Raw genomic sequence first — 15,390 nt, 5'->3', positions numbered from 1 at the left:
CCCTCCGAGGAATTCCATGGGAGCTTTCCAACAGTATCTTCGGCAGAAGACCGGCGGGACCTCCAGGGGAAAAAGTAGCTACAGCCGATAATGGGCGTTTAGTTCGCTGGGGTTCCGACGGTCTCCTGCCAGAGTTAAAGGCACAGCGACGGAGAGATCCCTCGCGGAATTTCACGGCCTGCGTTTGTTTTTTACTTTGCACACTTGGAAGTGTGACTTTTTACACACACACACATACACTAGCAGATCTCCCACACCACCACTCGCGGTTAATTAGTCAGATGATTCGCAATTTTATAACAATGGGGAGGTGATCAGCAAAATTGTGGAAAGCAAGTTGTGAGGAGGACACAAAAAATCTGCAAAGAGATATAGGCAGGTGAAGTGAGTGGGCAACAATTTGGCAGATGGAGTATAATGTAGGAAAATTTGAGGTTATCCACTTTGGCAGAAAAAATAGAAAAGCAAATTACAATTTAAATGGAGAAAAATTGCAAAATGTTGCAGTACAGAGGGACCTGGGGGTCCTTGTGCATGAAACACAAAAGTTAGTACGCAGGTACAGCAAGTAATCAGGAAGGCAAATGGCCTTTATTGCAAGGGGGATGAATTATAAAAGCAGAGAAGTCCTGCTACAACTGTACAGGCCACATCTAGAGTACTGCGTACAGTTTTGGTCTCCCTATTTAAGGAAGGATATACTTGCATTGGAGGCTGTTCAGAGAAGGTTCACTAGGTTGATTCCGGAGATGAGGGGGTTGACTTATGAGGAAAGGTTGAGTAGGTTGGGCCGATACACATTGGAGTTCAGAAGAATGAGAGGTGATCTTATCGAAACATATAAGATAATGAGGGGGCTCGACAAGGTGTAGAAAGGATTTTTCCACTCATAGGGGACATAGTCTCAGAATAAAGGGCCACCCATTTAAAACTGAAATGAGGAGGAATTTCTTTGCTCACAGAGTTGTAAATCTATGGAATTCTCTGCCCCAGAGAGCTGTGGAGGCTGGATCATTGAATATATTTAAGGCAGATATAGATTTTTATAAGAACATAACATAAGAATTAGGAACTGGAGTAGGCCATCTAGTCCCTCGAACCATTCAAAAAGATCATGGCTGATCTGGCCGTGGACTCAGCTCCACTTACCCGCCCGCTCCCCATAATCCTTAATTCCCTTATTGGTTAAAAATCTATCTATCTGTGATTTGAATACATTCAATGAGCTAGCCTCAACTGCTTCCTTGGGCCGAAAATTCCACAGATTCACAACCCTCTGGGAGAAGAAATTCCTTCTCAACTCGGTTTTAAATTGGCTCCCCCGTATTTTGAGGCTGTGCCCCCTAGTTCTAGACCCCCTGACCAGTGGAAACAATCTCTCTGCCTCTATCTTGTCTATCCCTTTCATTATTTTAAATGTTTCTATAAGATCACCCCTCATCCTTCTGAACTCCAACGAGTAAAGACCCAGTCTACTCAATCTATCATCATAAGGTAACCCCCTCATCTCCGGAATCAGCCTAGTAAATCGTCTCTGTACCCCCTCCAAAGCTAATATATCCTTCCTTAAGTAAGGTGACCAAAACTGCACGCAGTACTCCAGGTGCAGCCTCACCAATACCCTGTACAGTTGCAGCAGGACCTCCCTGCTTTTGTAGTCCATCCCTCTCGCAATGAAGGCCAACATTCCATTCGCCTTCCTGATTACCTGCTGCACCTGCAAACTAACTTTTTGGGATTCATGCACAAGGACCCCCAGGTCCCTCTGCACCGCAGCATGTTGTAATTTCTCCCCATTCAAATAATATTTCCTTTTACTGTTTTTTTTTCCAAGGTGGATGACCTCACATTTTCCGACATTGTATTCCATCTGCCAAACCTTAGCCCATTCGCTTAACCTATCTAAATCTCTTTGCAGCCTCTCTGTGTCCTCTGCACAACCCGCTTTCCCACTAATCTTTGTGTCATCTGCAAATTTTGTGACACTACACTCTGTCCCCTCTTCCAGGTCATCTATGTATATTGTAAACAGTTGTGGTCCCAGCACCGATCCCTGTGGCACACCACTAACCACCGGTTTCCAACCCGAAAAGGACTCATTTATCCCGACTCTCTGTTTTCTGTTAGCCAACCAATTCTCGATCCATGCTAATACATTTCCTCTGACTCCGCGTACCTTTATCTTCTGCAGTAACCTTTTGTGTGGCACCTTATTGAATGCCTTTTGGAAATCTAAATCCACCACATCCATTGGTACACTTCTGTCCACCATGCTCGTTATATCCTCAAAGAATTCCAGTAAATTAGTTAAACACGATTTCCCCTTCATGAATCCATGTTGCGTTTGCTTGATTGCACTATTCCTATCCAGATGTTCCGCTATTTCTTCCTTAATGATAGCTTCAAGCATTTTCCCCACTACAGATGTTAAACTAACCGGCCTATAGTTACCTGCCTTTTGTCTGCCCCCTTTTTTAAACAGAGGCGTTATATTAGCTGCTTTCCAATCCGCTGGTACCTCCCCAGAGTCCAGAGAATTTTGGTAGATTTTCACAAATGCATCTGCTATAACTTTCGCCATCTCTTTTAATACCCTGGGATGCATTTCATCAGGACCAGGGGACTTGTCTACCTTGAGTCCCATTAGCCTGTCCAGCACTACCCCCCTAGTGATAGTGATTATCTCAAGGTCCTCCCTTCCCACATTCTCGTGACCAGCAATTTTTGGCATTGTTTTTGTGTCTTCCACTGTGAAGACGGAAGCAAAATAATTGTTTAAGGTCTCAGCCATTTCCATATTTACCATTATTAAATCCCCCTTCTCATCTTCTAAGGGACCAACATTTACTTTAGTCACTCTCTTCCGTTTTATATATCGGTAAAAGCTTTTACTATCTGTTTTTATGTTTTGCGCAAGTTTACTTTCGTAATCTATCTTTCCTTTCTTTATTGCTTTCTTAGTCATTCTTTGCTGTCGTTTAAAATTTTCCCAATCTTCTCATTTCCCACTAACCTTGGCCACCTTATACGCATTGGTTTTTAATTTGATACTCTCCTTTATTTCCTTGGTTATCCACGGCTGGTTATCCCTTCTCTTACCGCCCTTCTTTTTCACTGGAATATATTTTTGTTGAGCACTGTGAAAGAGCTCCTTAAAAGTCCTCCACTATTCCTCAATTGTGCCACTGTGTTCCCAGTCTATTTTAGCCAACTGAGCGATAAGGGAGTACAGGGTTATGGGGAGCAGGCAGGGCAGTGGAGCTGAGTCTATGATCAGATCAGCCATGATCTTATTAAATGGTGGAGCGGGCTCGAGGGGTCAAATGGCCTACTCCTGCTCCTATTTCTTATGTTCTTATCAGCATGGTGTGACGGGGGAAAGTGCACAGGATGTTAGCGTGACACAGGAAGTGCTTGCTACACATAGGATTCTTAATATATTATGGAAATACAGGACTCTTTACCCGTGAAACGTATCGTAAATAGACTATAGAATGCCTTAAAATTCTAGTTGCCCACAATCTGCCCTTGAAATCGTAACTTTCAAAAGGAATTGGATATACACTTAAAAAGGAAAGATTTGCAGGGCTATGGGGAAAGACTGGTACTAATTAGATACCTCTTTCTAAGGGCCGGCACAGGCATGATGGGTTTAATGGCTTCTTTCTGCGCTGTATGATTCTAACTACTGCCCAATTTTTTTTTCCATTGGGTAGGATGAGGAGTGTGTAAGTCCTGTAGATGGGTTGGAGTTATTCACAATGGACTCCTGAACAATGCTACTATATTGTTGGTTGAGTAGAGTGGATGCGTCCCTCTTTGGGAGGGATTACTCACACTATGGACAGTGAGGGGGGTGCTAACCATGGTACCCGGTGTGTGAAAACCCAACTACTGCCTTGTGTGATACCGATTTTTAGATGAAATTGGTAAATCTGGCCGAGGCTCCCTGACTTTGCAAGCTCTCCACAACCCATGCAAAAAAACATGTGGGACTAGCCATCACTGCCGACCTACCCCATGGGAGATGCCACGAGATCGGTGGCTAGCCCCTGACCTTTGCTAACAGGACCGAGAGGTCATTTATAATACTCGGGTCAGGGAGAGCCTGTGAAATTCATGCATCAAGTTTCATAGTGTTTCACCTAGACTAATATTAATGAGCTTCACGGGACTCTCACATAACGTGCAGCCCCAATTGGGTTGCCAATTCTGATTGGACCCATTCCTGGAGATGTCATTACATGACCTCCTGCTGCTCCGCCCCCACACTCTTGCCCCTACCCCACAGCCAATTGAAAAGCGTATAGACTATTCATTATCCCATTGGATGATTTTTGACTAAGTCAAGCAACCTTTTTTCCCATCTCAGATATCTTTATAACTATTAACCAAAGTATTCAATTGCATTAAAAAAAACATTTTTGTTAAAGCCCCCTATGATTTATCTCCCGAGTGTTGCTTGTCCCGGGAGCAGTGTGGTGGCCCCGACCTACGAGGGACATCTGTGCAGGTCGGGGCCTTAAAAGGAGCATACCACTCCAGGGAGCAGCGCGAGCTGGTATAGGAGGGCGACGGCAGTGAAGAGTTGACTGGATTGGACATCACCAAGGTCCAGGTTGCTAATTATCTGCCTGCCTGCCTGTAGGTACAGCAGGAGCGGCGAGAGATTGCAGAGCGGACGTGATTGGGGCCCAGGAGTGGCGTGAGTTCGGGGCCCAGAAGCGTGGGCCCAGGGGCAGCATGGGCCAGCACACACTGCGATATGTGTGCGCTCTAGGTCCGTGCAGCAGAGCTGGTTTCCAATTGTCTTGGTTAATCCTTGCCACGAGACCAAGACCTAGCTCTGTCAAGCCCGTGTGGTGGCTGGTGAGCAATGGCCACCCACACACAGGTGGCTTTTATTGGCAGTAACTTGACTCGGAATTCAGGTGATGTCCTCTGAACCTTTGAGACGCCGATACCTCAGTCTGTGTATTCCTTGCAATATATAACCCGGTGCTCAGGGAGCACCAATTCCTGAAGTTGTTGAGGACAATTGATGTGGCCGGGGCCTGCTTTCTAACAGACCACGGGGGCCAGGGTTGGAGTTTTGCAGTTCTTACTGTGTGTTCTTACGCTTACTCTTTCCTCCTTCAAGACGCCCCTTAAAACCTACCTCTTTGACCAAGCTTTTGGTCACCTGCGCTAATTTCTACTTACGCGGCTCGGTGTCAAATTTTCTATCTCTTAATACTCATCTGAAGCACCTTGAGACATTTCACTACATTAAAGATACTGTATAAATACAAGTTGTTAGTTTAATTTTAGGGTATACACCAGGATAATTGTGGACATATATATTTATTATGTGTATATGTATATATATATGTGTGTGTGTATATATTACATAGAATTAATTAGAATGTACAGCACAGAAACAGGCCATTCAGCCAACTGGTCTACACTAGTGTTTGTATTCTGAGAGTCTCCTCATTCCATCGACCTCATCTCAGCCTTTCGGCATATCTTTATTTTCCCTCATGTACTCGTCTGGTTTCCTTTTTGGAAGCATCTAAGCTTTTTGCCTCATCCACTTTGGCAGTAGGTTCTACATCCCAAGTGCCCTCTGAGTAAAGTCATTCCTCTTCATTACCCGATTGGATTTATTTGTAAATATCTTGTATTGATGGCCCCCAGTTATGGATTCTCTCGCAAGTGGAAGCATCCTCTCCACATCTACCCTGTCCGACCCATTCATCATTTTAAAGACCTCTATCAGGTCACCTCCAAGTCTTCAAGCCCCAACCTGTTCAATCTTCCCCTATAGCCGTAAGCTCTCAGTTCTGTTACCATCCTTGTAAATCTTTTTTGCACTTTCTTCAGTGCTTCTATCTTTTTTTAAAGTACGGAAACCAGAACTGTGCACAGTATTCAGTGTGAGGCCTGACCAGGGTCCTATACAGGTTTAACATAACTTCACTGCTTTTGAATTCTGTACCCCCAGAAATAAATCCCAGTGCTTTGATAGCTATTTTTAATCGCTTTGCTGACCTGCGATGCAGCTTTTAATGATTTCACCTGTATCCCTAGATCCCTTGGTTCTTCTACCCTATTCAGTTTCTTATTTTCTAAGGTGTAGATGATGTTTCTATTTTTCCTACCAAAGTGCATCTGTGTTAAAGTTCATTTGCCACTTAACTGGCCAGTCTGCAAGTTTTCTATATTTGTGTCAATATACACATATATATATGTGTTGGTGTACATATATATTGCGCATATATATATATATTTATAAATTATAATCAAGATAGAGATCGATAGATTTTTGGACACTAAGAGATATGGGGATAGTTCGGGATGGTGGAGTTGAGGGCGAAGATCAGCCATGATCTTACTCAATGGCCTATTTCTGCTCCTATTTCTGATATTGTTTTGTGTGTGTATGTGTATATAAATATATATATATATATAATGTTTGTGTATGGATATATATCAATGTATAAACTATTTTCAAATGCAACTTAAATAGTGTATTTGCCAAGTCATACACTGAAAAGCCCTTCAGCAATTATATCAGACATGTTATGGGGATTGTTTTGGCTCCAGCACTGGGTGTAGGAGCCACACGGACCAGGAAAATCCCAGATCTGATCTCTGCTCAGTGCTGATGTTAGCTGGATCAGCACTAAGATGCCATAACTAGCCACAGATGGGCTGAGGTCGATAACAGGTCAGTTGGGGTTTCCACTCCTGACCACAATCCGGTGATCTCTATTGAAAAGTACTTGTGTAGCGACATTGGGGGCAATTGTAACCCAACCCGCACGTCGGAAAACTGACCGGATCGGGAGCAGCGCTGGTTTTAACCCCCGCCCCGCTTTTACTCTCCATTGAAGTCACTGGAGACGGGGTGTAAAACCGGCGTTTCACCCGATCTCGTGGGATTCCCACCCGGTGAGCTTAGGTTACAATTAACCCCATCAGATGAGGACGCGATCGAGCTCAGCGGTGCTGCCGCCCAAGGTCGCATAGCCTGACAACACTCCCTGTCTCGTTTCACCTGTAAAGAATGTCCTCTTGGGCAAAGTGCTGGAGGATGGTCGGTCAGTGAACAATCAAAGTCTACAAGAGAAAATCGTAGGGCGGTTTAGCAAGCGAGTGAGGGAATCTCTCTGAGCGGTCGCAGGGGAATAGTTATCCGAAGGACACACGGAACGCTTTCAACAAAATGGACAGGCACAAAAATTGACAATTCACAGGATTAGATTTTTCTCGTGAAGGGATTGGAAGGGCTGCTGGCTTTTTGATGAAAGAGACCAGCACTTGGTACCTCGATGTGGTAGAACCAAGGCTTTGTTGGTGGCTCTGCTGGTAGTGACTGTCCACTCACTCTGTGTGACAGTATAGCAACTCCCCATAGTAGTGAATGTCCACTATCCTCGTGTGACACTCGGCACTAGCAGTGTCGGTCCACTATCTCCATTTGGTGCTAGCCGTGGCTATATTGCCTCCTATATTGCCCCGTGTCTCTGTGCTGGTATTGGCTGATGTTCCCTCGGTGTCGCGTTATCGGTATACACTGTTTTAATTTCCAGCCTTGTATGTGTGTGGGCGTGAGTGTGTGTGCGTTGCATCTTCTAGTCTGCCATGATGACCTACAGTATTGTCGTATTGTAACATAAAAAGTATTGTCAGATGTGAGTGGGAAGAGCCATGTTGTCCAGTCTTTAACACGAAATATGTAACTTAATGATCATTAAGTAGTGCCTATTTGGAACACCCAAAAAAAAAGGTTGTAAGACAACTAGAAATGGACCTTTTTAGTTAGCAGTGTAATTGCCTGCGTATAAATTAAATATTAGCTTTGTTGTAATATCTTAGTATTAAAACTGGATTTGTATAAAGTTTTTTAAATAAATTTAATTATGGTTATTATTGCCTGTGATGAAAATATTAAAAAAATTGTTCCGAGCAGCATGTTTTGAAGTGTGTAACATTTTTCTTTTTGGTAAGAGAATTGTAAATGTTTGCAGCGCTTGATAGAAGAACAAGCGTTGAAAGATTGCACATGCGCTCTCAAAACGTTCAGTCTTGCAAAAACTCTCGCTCCTTGCTTCTTATTTTGTAGTGGGCACTCTGTGGTGTTGCTCACGAGGCCTCTGGCCTGCTTGACCCTTGAGCCAGCCTCGGGTCTGCTCGACCCTTGAGCCAGCCACGAGCCTGCTCGACCCTTGAACCAGCCTCGGGCCTACTCGACCCCATAACCAGCCTCAGGCCTACTCGAACCTTGAACTTGCTTGGGGCCTACCCAACCCTTGAACCATTGGGACTGAAGCTCCCAGAGTAAGACACGCTCAACCTCCCCACTCCCACCATTTCAACCTTGTGCCCGTCCGGTCTTCCCCTCACCCCACATCCGAGCTTTCATCTAGATCTGCCCAATCCTACAGTTTCAGGTCTGTTCAGCTCTCACTCAAGCTTCTGACCTTGCAGTTGCTCAAGCAGTTTCAGGCCTGCTCAAGTGTGACCACTCAGCCCAATTTAGACACACTTGGCCAGGCAGACCTAGAGGACAGGGCTTGGAATTGTTTGGGCAGGGATGGATCAGTGGTGAGGCCTGGGTTGAGAGGCCGTTAACTGGATGACAGAGTAAATCATAGAAATTTACAGCACGGAAAAAGGCCATTTCGGCCCATCATATCCATGCTGGCCAACAAATAGCTACCCAGCCTAATCGCACTTTCCAGCTCGTAGTCCATAGCCCTGTAGGCTACGGCACTTCAAGTGCACATCCAAGTACTTTTTAAATGTGGTGAGGGTTTCTGCCTCAACCACCCTTTTCAGGCAGTGAGTTCCAGACCCCCACCACCCTCTGGGTGAAGAAATTTCCCCTCAAATCCCCTCTAAACCTTTTACCAATTACTTTGAATCTATGCCCATTGGTTATTGACCCCTCTGCTAAGGGAAATAGGTCCGTCCTATCCACTCTATCCAGGCCCCTCATAATTTTATTCACCTCAATAAGGTCTCCCCTCAGCCTCCTCTGTTCCAAAGAAAACAAACCCAGTCTATCCAATCTGTCCTCATAGCTAAAATTCTCCAGTCCAGGCAACATTCTCATAAATCTCCTCTGTACCCTCTCTCGTGCAATCACATCTTTCCTGTAATGTGACCAGAACTGCACGCAGTACTCTAGCTGTGACCTAACCAGTGTTTTATACAGTTCAAGCATAAACTCCCTGCTCTTGTATTCTATGCCTCAGCTAATAAAGGCAAGTATTCCATATGCCTTCTTAACCACCTTATCGACCTGGCCTGCTACCTTCAGGGATCTGTGGACATGCACTCCAAGGTCCCTTTGTTCCTCTACACTTCTCAGTGTCCTACCATTTAATGTGTATTCCCTTTCCTTGTTAGCCCTCCCCAAATGCATTACCTCTCACTTCTCCGGATTGAGTTCCATTTGCCACTGTTCTGACCACCTGGCTACTTCATTAATATCTTCCTGCAGTCTGCAGCTTTCTTCTTCATTATCAACCACACAGCCGATTTTAGTATCATCTGCAAACTTCTTAATCATATACCCCCTACATTAAAGTCTAAATCATTGATATATACCACAAAAAGCAAGGGACCCAGCACTGAGCCCTGCAGAAACCCACTGGAAACAGCTTCCAGTCACAAAAACACCTATCAACGATTACCCTTTGCTTCCTGCATCTGAGCCAATTTTGAATTAAACTTGCCACTTTGCCCTGGATCCCATGGGCTTTTACTTTCGTGAGCAGTCTGCCATGTGGGCCCTTATCAAAAGCCTTTCTAAAATCCATATACACTACATCATACGCACCAACCCTCCTGGTTACCTCCTCAAAAAATTCAATCAAGTTAGTCAGACACAGCCTTCCCTTCACAAATCCATGCTGACTGTCCTTGATTAATCCGTGTCTTTCGAAATGAAGATTTATCCTATCCCTCAGAATTTTTTCCAATAATTTTCCCACCACCGAGGTTAGACTGACTGGTCTGTAATTACTCGGTCTATCCCTTTCTCCCTTCTTAAACAAAGGTGCCACATTAGCAGTCCTCCGGCACCACATCTGTAGGCAGAGAGGACGAAAAATGATAATCCCAGCCTCTGCTATTTCCTCTTTTGCTTCTCCTAGCCTGGGATACATTTCAGCCGGGCCTCGGGATTTATCCACTTTCACAGCCCCTTAATACTTCCTCTCTCACTATTTCATCTAATATTTCACACTCCTCCTCCTCGATAGCAGTGTCTGCATCGCCTCCTCTCCTTTGTGAAAACAAACGCAAAATATTTATTAAGAACCATACCCACATCTTCCGCCTCCACACACACATTACCCTCATGGTCTCTAATAAGTCCTACCCTTTCTTTAGTTATCCTCTTGCTCATAATGTATTTATAAAATATCTTTGAGTTTTCCTTGATTTTACTTGCCAACATTTTTTCATGCTCTCTCTTTGCTTTTTTAATTGCTTTTTCAATTTCACCCCTGCACTTTCTATACTCCTCTAGGGTTCCTGCAGTATTGAGCCCTCGGTATCTGTCATAAGGCTCCCTTTTTTCTTTAACCTTCACTGTATGTCCCTCGATATCCAGGGAGCTCTAGATTTGTTAGCTCCACCCTTTTTCTTTAAGGGAACATACTTGCTCTATATCCTCAGGATCTCCTTCTTGAATGCTCTGACTCTGATTTACCTTCAAGTCGCTGCTTCTAGTCCATTGTGCTGCCACCCGCATCCCGTGCTGCCCCTCCCATCCCGTGCTGCCCCTCCCATCCCGTGCTGCCCCTCCCACCATCCAGTGCTGCCCCTCCCATCCCATGCTGCCCCTCCCACCATCCCGTGCTGCCACCCGCATCCCGTGCTGCCCCTCCCATCCCGTGCTGCCCCTCCCCCCATCCAGTGCTGCCCCCCCATCCAGTGCTGCCTCTCCCCCCATCCAGTGCTGCCTCTCCCCCCATCCAGTACTGCCGCTCCCACCATCCAGTGCTGCCCCTCCCATCCAGTGCTGCGTATAGGGTCAGTATTCTATGGACAAATGCGCAAGCTGAAAAACAGAGAGAGAGGACCTGAGGGTGGGAGGGGGTTAGTAGGAATATGTGTGTGTGAGGCCCATACAGCAGAGCCTGGTCTCCAATCATCTTGGATCCCCTTGCCGTTGGACCAAGATCTAGCTCAACGGCCACCCCACGTTAAAAGAATTCACACAAAGGCATCTTCCACCCTTTAAAATGAAGTTCGGGACCTGGCCCGCATTGGTCTCATCAGTCACCTTAGAACTCGTTTTAGTTTAGAAGCAGGTCATCCCCGACTGCGGGGACTGCCGAAGAAGAAGGTGGCTAAATCACCTCTCAGCTTATCAAAATGAGCTTTTCCCCAATTGAGAACTTTTATTACTGGTCTAGCAGAGAGCGAGAGCAGGTTGGGTTCCATGGCCTTACAGGGGCTGAGCAGGAAGATTGGGACTGTTAACCTGAGACCTGTGATGGAGACACCTGTGACTCAAGGCTGGTAAAGCCAAGGTAGGAGTGGGGCCTGGAGAAACGGGCGATAAAAGTAGCCATCTTTATTTGGTTGCCGCGGGTGAATCAGATTGGAAGAATACAACAAGGACTGAGCAAGTCAATTGGATGATAAGGCGAGGACCCGAACTCCATAGTTTAAAATAAAATAGCTAGACTTTTTCTCCCTTAAGTGAAATGCCATGTAATAATAGTTAATACATTTTTGGAGTGATATAAAGACACTATATGTTGTATATCTCTAAAAGTGGCATAGCATTTCCTGTCGATCACTTCAAATGTACCCAGAAAACATGCAGAGTCACCATCATATTTTGCTACGATAAAGGCGCTATATAAATGCAAGTTATTGTTATTACAACTGCTTTATAAGAACAAGAGTGTATCATCTGACGTTATAAAATAATACAGCACAGATGGAGGCCATTCAGCCCATCATGTCTGTGCCGGCTCTTTAAAAGAGCTGTTCTGATTAGCTCCACTCCCGTGCTCTTTCCCCATAGCCTCACCTCTCCCCTCTGGTTCTTTTGCCAATTACCTTAAATCTGTGTCCTCTGGTTACCGGCCCTCCTGCTAGTGGAAGCAGTTTTTCCCTATTTACTCGATCAAAACCCCTCATCATTTTGAACACCTCTTTTAATCACCTTGGGATATTTAAGATGCTATATAAATGTTGTAAATCTCCCCTTAGCTTTCTCAGCTCCGGGGAGAGCAACCCCAGCTTCTCTAGTCTCTCCGCATCACTGAAATCCCTCCACCCTGGTACCATTCTCGTAAATCTCCTCTGCACCCTCTCCTAAAGTGTGGTGCCCAGAATTGGACACAATACTCCAGCTGAGGGCGAACCAGTGATTTATGAAGGTTTAGCAAAACTTCCTTGATTTTTGAATATTAATGGAATCGTGCAGGAAAGTGGAGTTGAGGTAGAAGATCAGCCATGATCTTATTGAATGGCGGAGCAGGCTCGAGGGGCCGAATGGCTTTCTCCTGCTCCTAATTCTTATGTTCTTACTTTTGCACTCAATGCCTGTATTAATAAAGTCAAGGATCCTGTATGCTTTTTTCAAACAGCCTTATTGTAAGCCATCCCATGGGAGAATCATGAACCATCAGACATGCAAGTACTTGTAACCAGTACATGTGTCAGACTTCAAAGCGTCATGCACAAGGTTTGCATCACACTTGTTACTGTTTGGCTCACACTATCATGTTTAGAAAACACAATAAATCACAACTGGACAGATACGAAACTTACCAAGGAACATGTTGCACCTTAAAAAATTAAATGAATGGTAAACTGTTATGTATGTATGTAAACCTCACCAATATGTAAGACTTGCCACTAGGGGGCACACCTGTGGGAGACCTAAGGTTCACCTGTGCACCCCAGGGCAAGCAGGTATAAAAGGTGATCCACCATGTTGCTTCTCCACTCTGGACTCTAAATAATGAGACCAAGGTCACGACGGTTTGAGCTTACAATACAGTCTTGTGGAGTTATGCTGAACATAACAAAAGCTCGGCTGTTTTTTTTTTGATAACCAGGCCTCTCTCCCCAAGGGGAGGAGGTAGGGATTTACAAGCAGCTGCCAACCTAAATACAAACTTCCCTCCACAATAGCAATTAGCCTCTGATTGACCACAAGGCTGTGTCTATTGGCAACAGTTAGACTGTGGCTTCGATTTCCCAGGGGTGGGAGAATCTCCTGGTCTCCTGCCCTAATTCGGGGATAAATTCCCTCAGCCAATTTTGTGGGCGCACTACTTTTGAAGGGTAGTCACTGGCGTAATGTGGGAAACGCAGCAACCAAGTTGCGCACAGCAAGCTCCCACAATACAACAATATGATAATGACCAGATCATCTGTTACTAGGTTACGGTTGAGAGATAAATATTGGCCAGGACACTGGGGAGGACTCCGCTGGCCGTCTTTACTAGTCATTTAAGATAAGACTCTTAGCCTGTCCTTGGCTGAGAAATCCCTCGCAATTCCCCAACAGCATTCAAGGGGTAGCTACATCAACCTACAAAGGATAAAGGGATAGAAGGATAAGCTGATAGGATCAGATGAAGTCGGGTGGGAGGAGGGTCGTGTGGAGCAATATAACCCGCATAGACCAGTTGGGCCAAAAGGCCTGTTTCTGTGCTGTAAATACTATGTAATTCCATTCAGCGGGAAACACCCATGTTCGCAACCAGTAAGTTTGGGATCATTCTACGAACAAGCTTGCATTTCTATAGCACCTTTCACAACCTCAGGATGTGTAAAAGTGCTTTACAGCCAATGAAGTTACTTTTTGAAGTGTAGTCACTGTTGTAATGCAGGAAAACACGGCAGCCAATTTGCACACAGCAAACTCCCACAAACAGCAATGAGATAATGACTAGATAATCTGTTTTAGTGATGCTGGTTGAGGGATAAATGTTGGCTCCAGGACACCTGCTCTTCTTGGAAATAGTGCTGTGGGATCTTAGAGCAGACGGGGCCTCAGTTTAACATTTCATCCAAAAGACAGCAACTCCGACAATGTAGCACTCCCTCAGCACTGCACTGGGAGCGTCAGCCTAGATTTTTGTGCTCAAGTCTCTGCAGGGGAACTCGAACCCACAATCTTCATGACTTAGAGATGAGAGTGTTACGCACTGAGCCACAGTTGATGCCATTCTACTTGATGGCCTGATTATTGATAGTGGTCAACTCATTTCCCCCACAGTATCAGATAACCAGTTCTGGGAGATCAGCTAATATCAAGGTTTGCATCAGCAATGAAAAATGTTTGTCTTTTGATGTTGCAAACAATGTGCTAAAAGAAAGAAAGAAAGACTTGGATTTATATAGCGCTTTTCACGACCACCAGACATCTCAACGTGCTTTACAACGCTTCATCAAACCCAATTTCTTAACAGTGTTTTATGGTACTTGTGGGATTTGTTTAAGATGGATTGAAGGCCAGTTCCATTAAGACTTCATGTTGCTGCTGTTTCGGGCTTTATGCTCCATGTAATTCCGGACTCATCCTTCAGTGTCACATTCCATGAAGCCTATTTGGAAATTATGCCCCCAGTCTAGACCTCTGTTGGTTCCAAAATGAAGCCTTAGGTCTGTATTTATTCATCTGCTTTGAAGTTTGTTACTTGTAAAGCTGCCTTACTCTTGGCGTTAGATTCAGAGTTGTGAGGCCTCATGATTGATCAACCCTGTTTCTTCTTGTTTCCTGATTGCAGGATTGTTTAACTGCACTCTAATTTTCTTCCTAAAGTAGCTTCTCGTTTTCATTTAGATCACAAAAGTGTTATTCCTTTTTTTAATGCTCCATCCTGCAAATTGAATTTCACCAACAAATCCATTTCCTGGATGCTCACAGACTCTAAATTACATAGAATTTTGCAGCACAGAAACAGGTCATTCGGTCCAACAGGTCCATGGTGGTGTTTATGCTCCACACGAGCCCCCTCCCACCCCTCTTCATCTCACCCGATCAGCATAGCCTTCTATTCCTTTCTTCCTCATGTGTTTATCCAGCTTCCCCTTGACTGCACCTATTCTATTCGCCTCAACTACTCCCTGTGGTAGCAAGTTTCACTTTCTTACCATTCTCTAGGTAAGGACGTTTCTCCTGAATTCCTCATTGGATTTATTAGTGACTATCTTATACCTTTGTCCCCTATTTTTAGATTCGCCCACAAGTGGAAACATCTTCATGTCAGCTGTGACTCAGTAGGTAGCAGTCTTGCCTCTGAGTCAGAAGATTGTGGGTTCAAGTTCCACTCAAGAGACTTGAGCACATAAATCTTGGCATAAATCTTCATGGGAGCCTAGGTCCTAAGCTCTGGAATTCCCTGCCACTCTTTCCTT

The sequence above is a fragment of the Pristiophorus japonicus genome, chromosome 19 (assembly GCF_044704955.1).
Source record: "Pristiophorus japonicus isolate sPriJap1 chromosome 19, sPriJap1.hap1, whole genome shotgun sequence".
Lineage (NCBI taxonomy): Eukaryota > Metazoa > Chordata > Chondrichthyes > Pristiophoridae > Pristiophorus > Pristiophorus japonicus.
The sequence above is the reverse complement of the archived record's forward strand: the minus strand, read 5'-3'. Positions refer to the sequence as shown.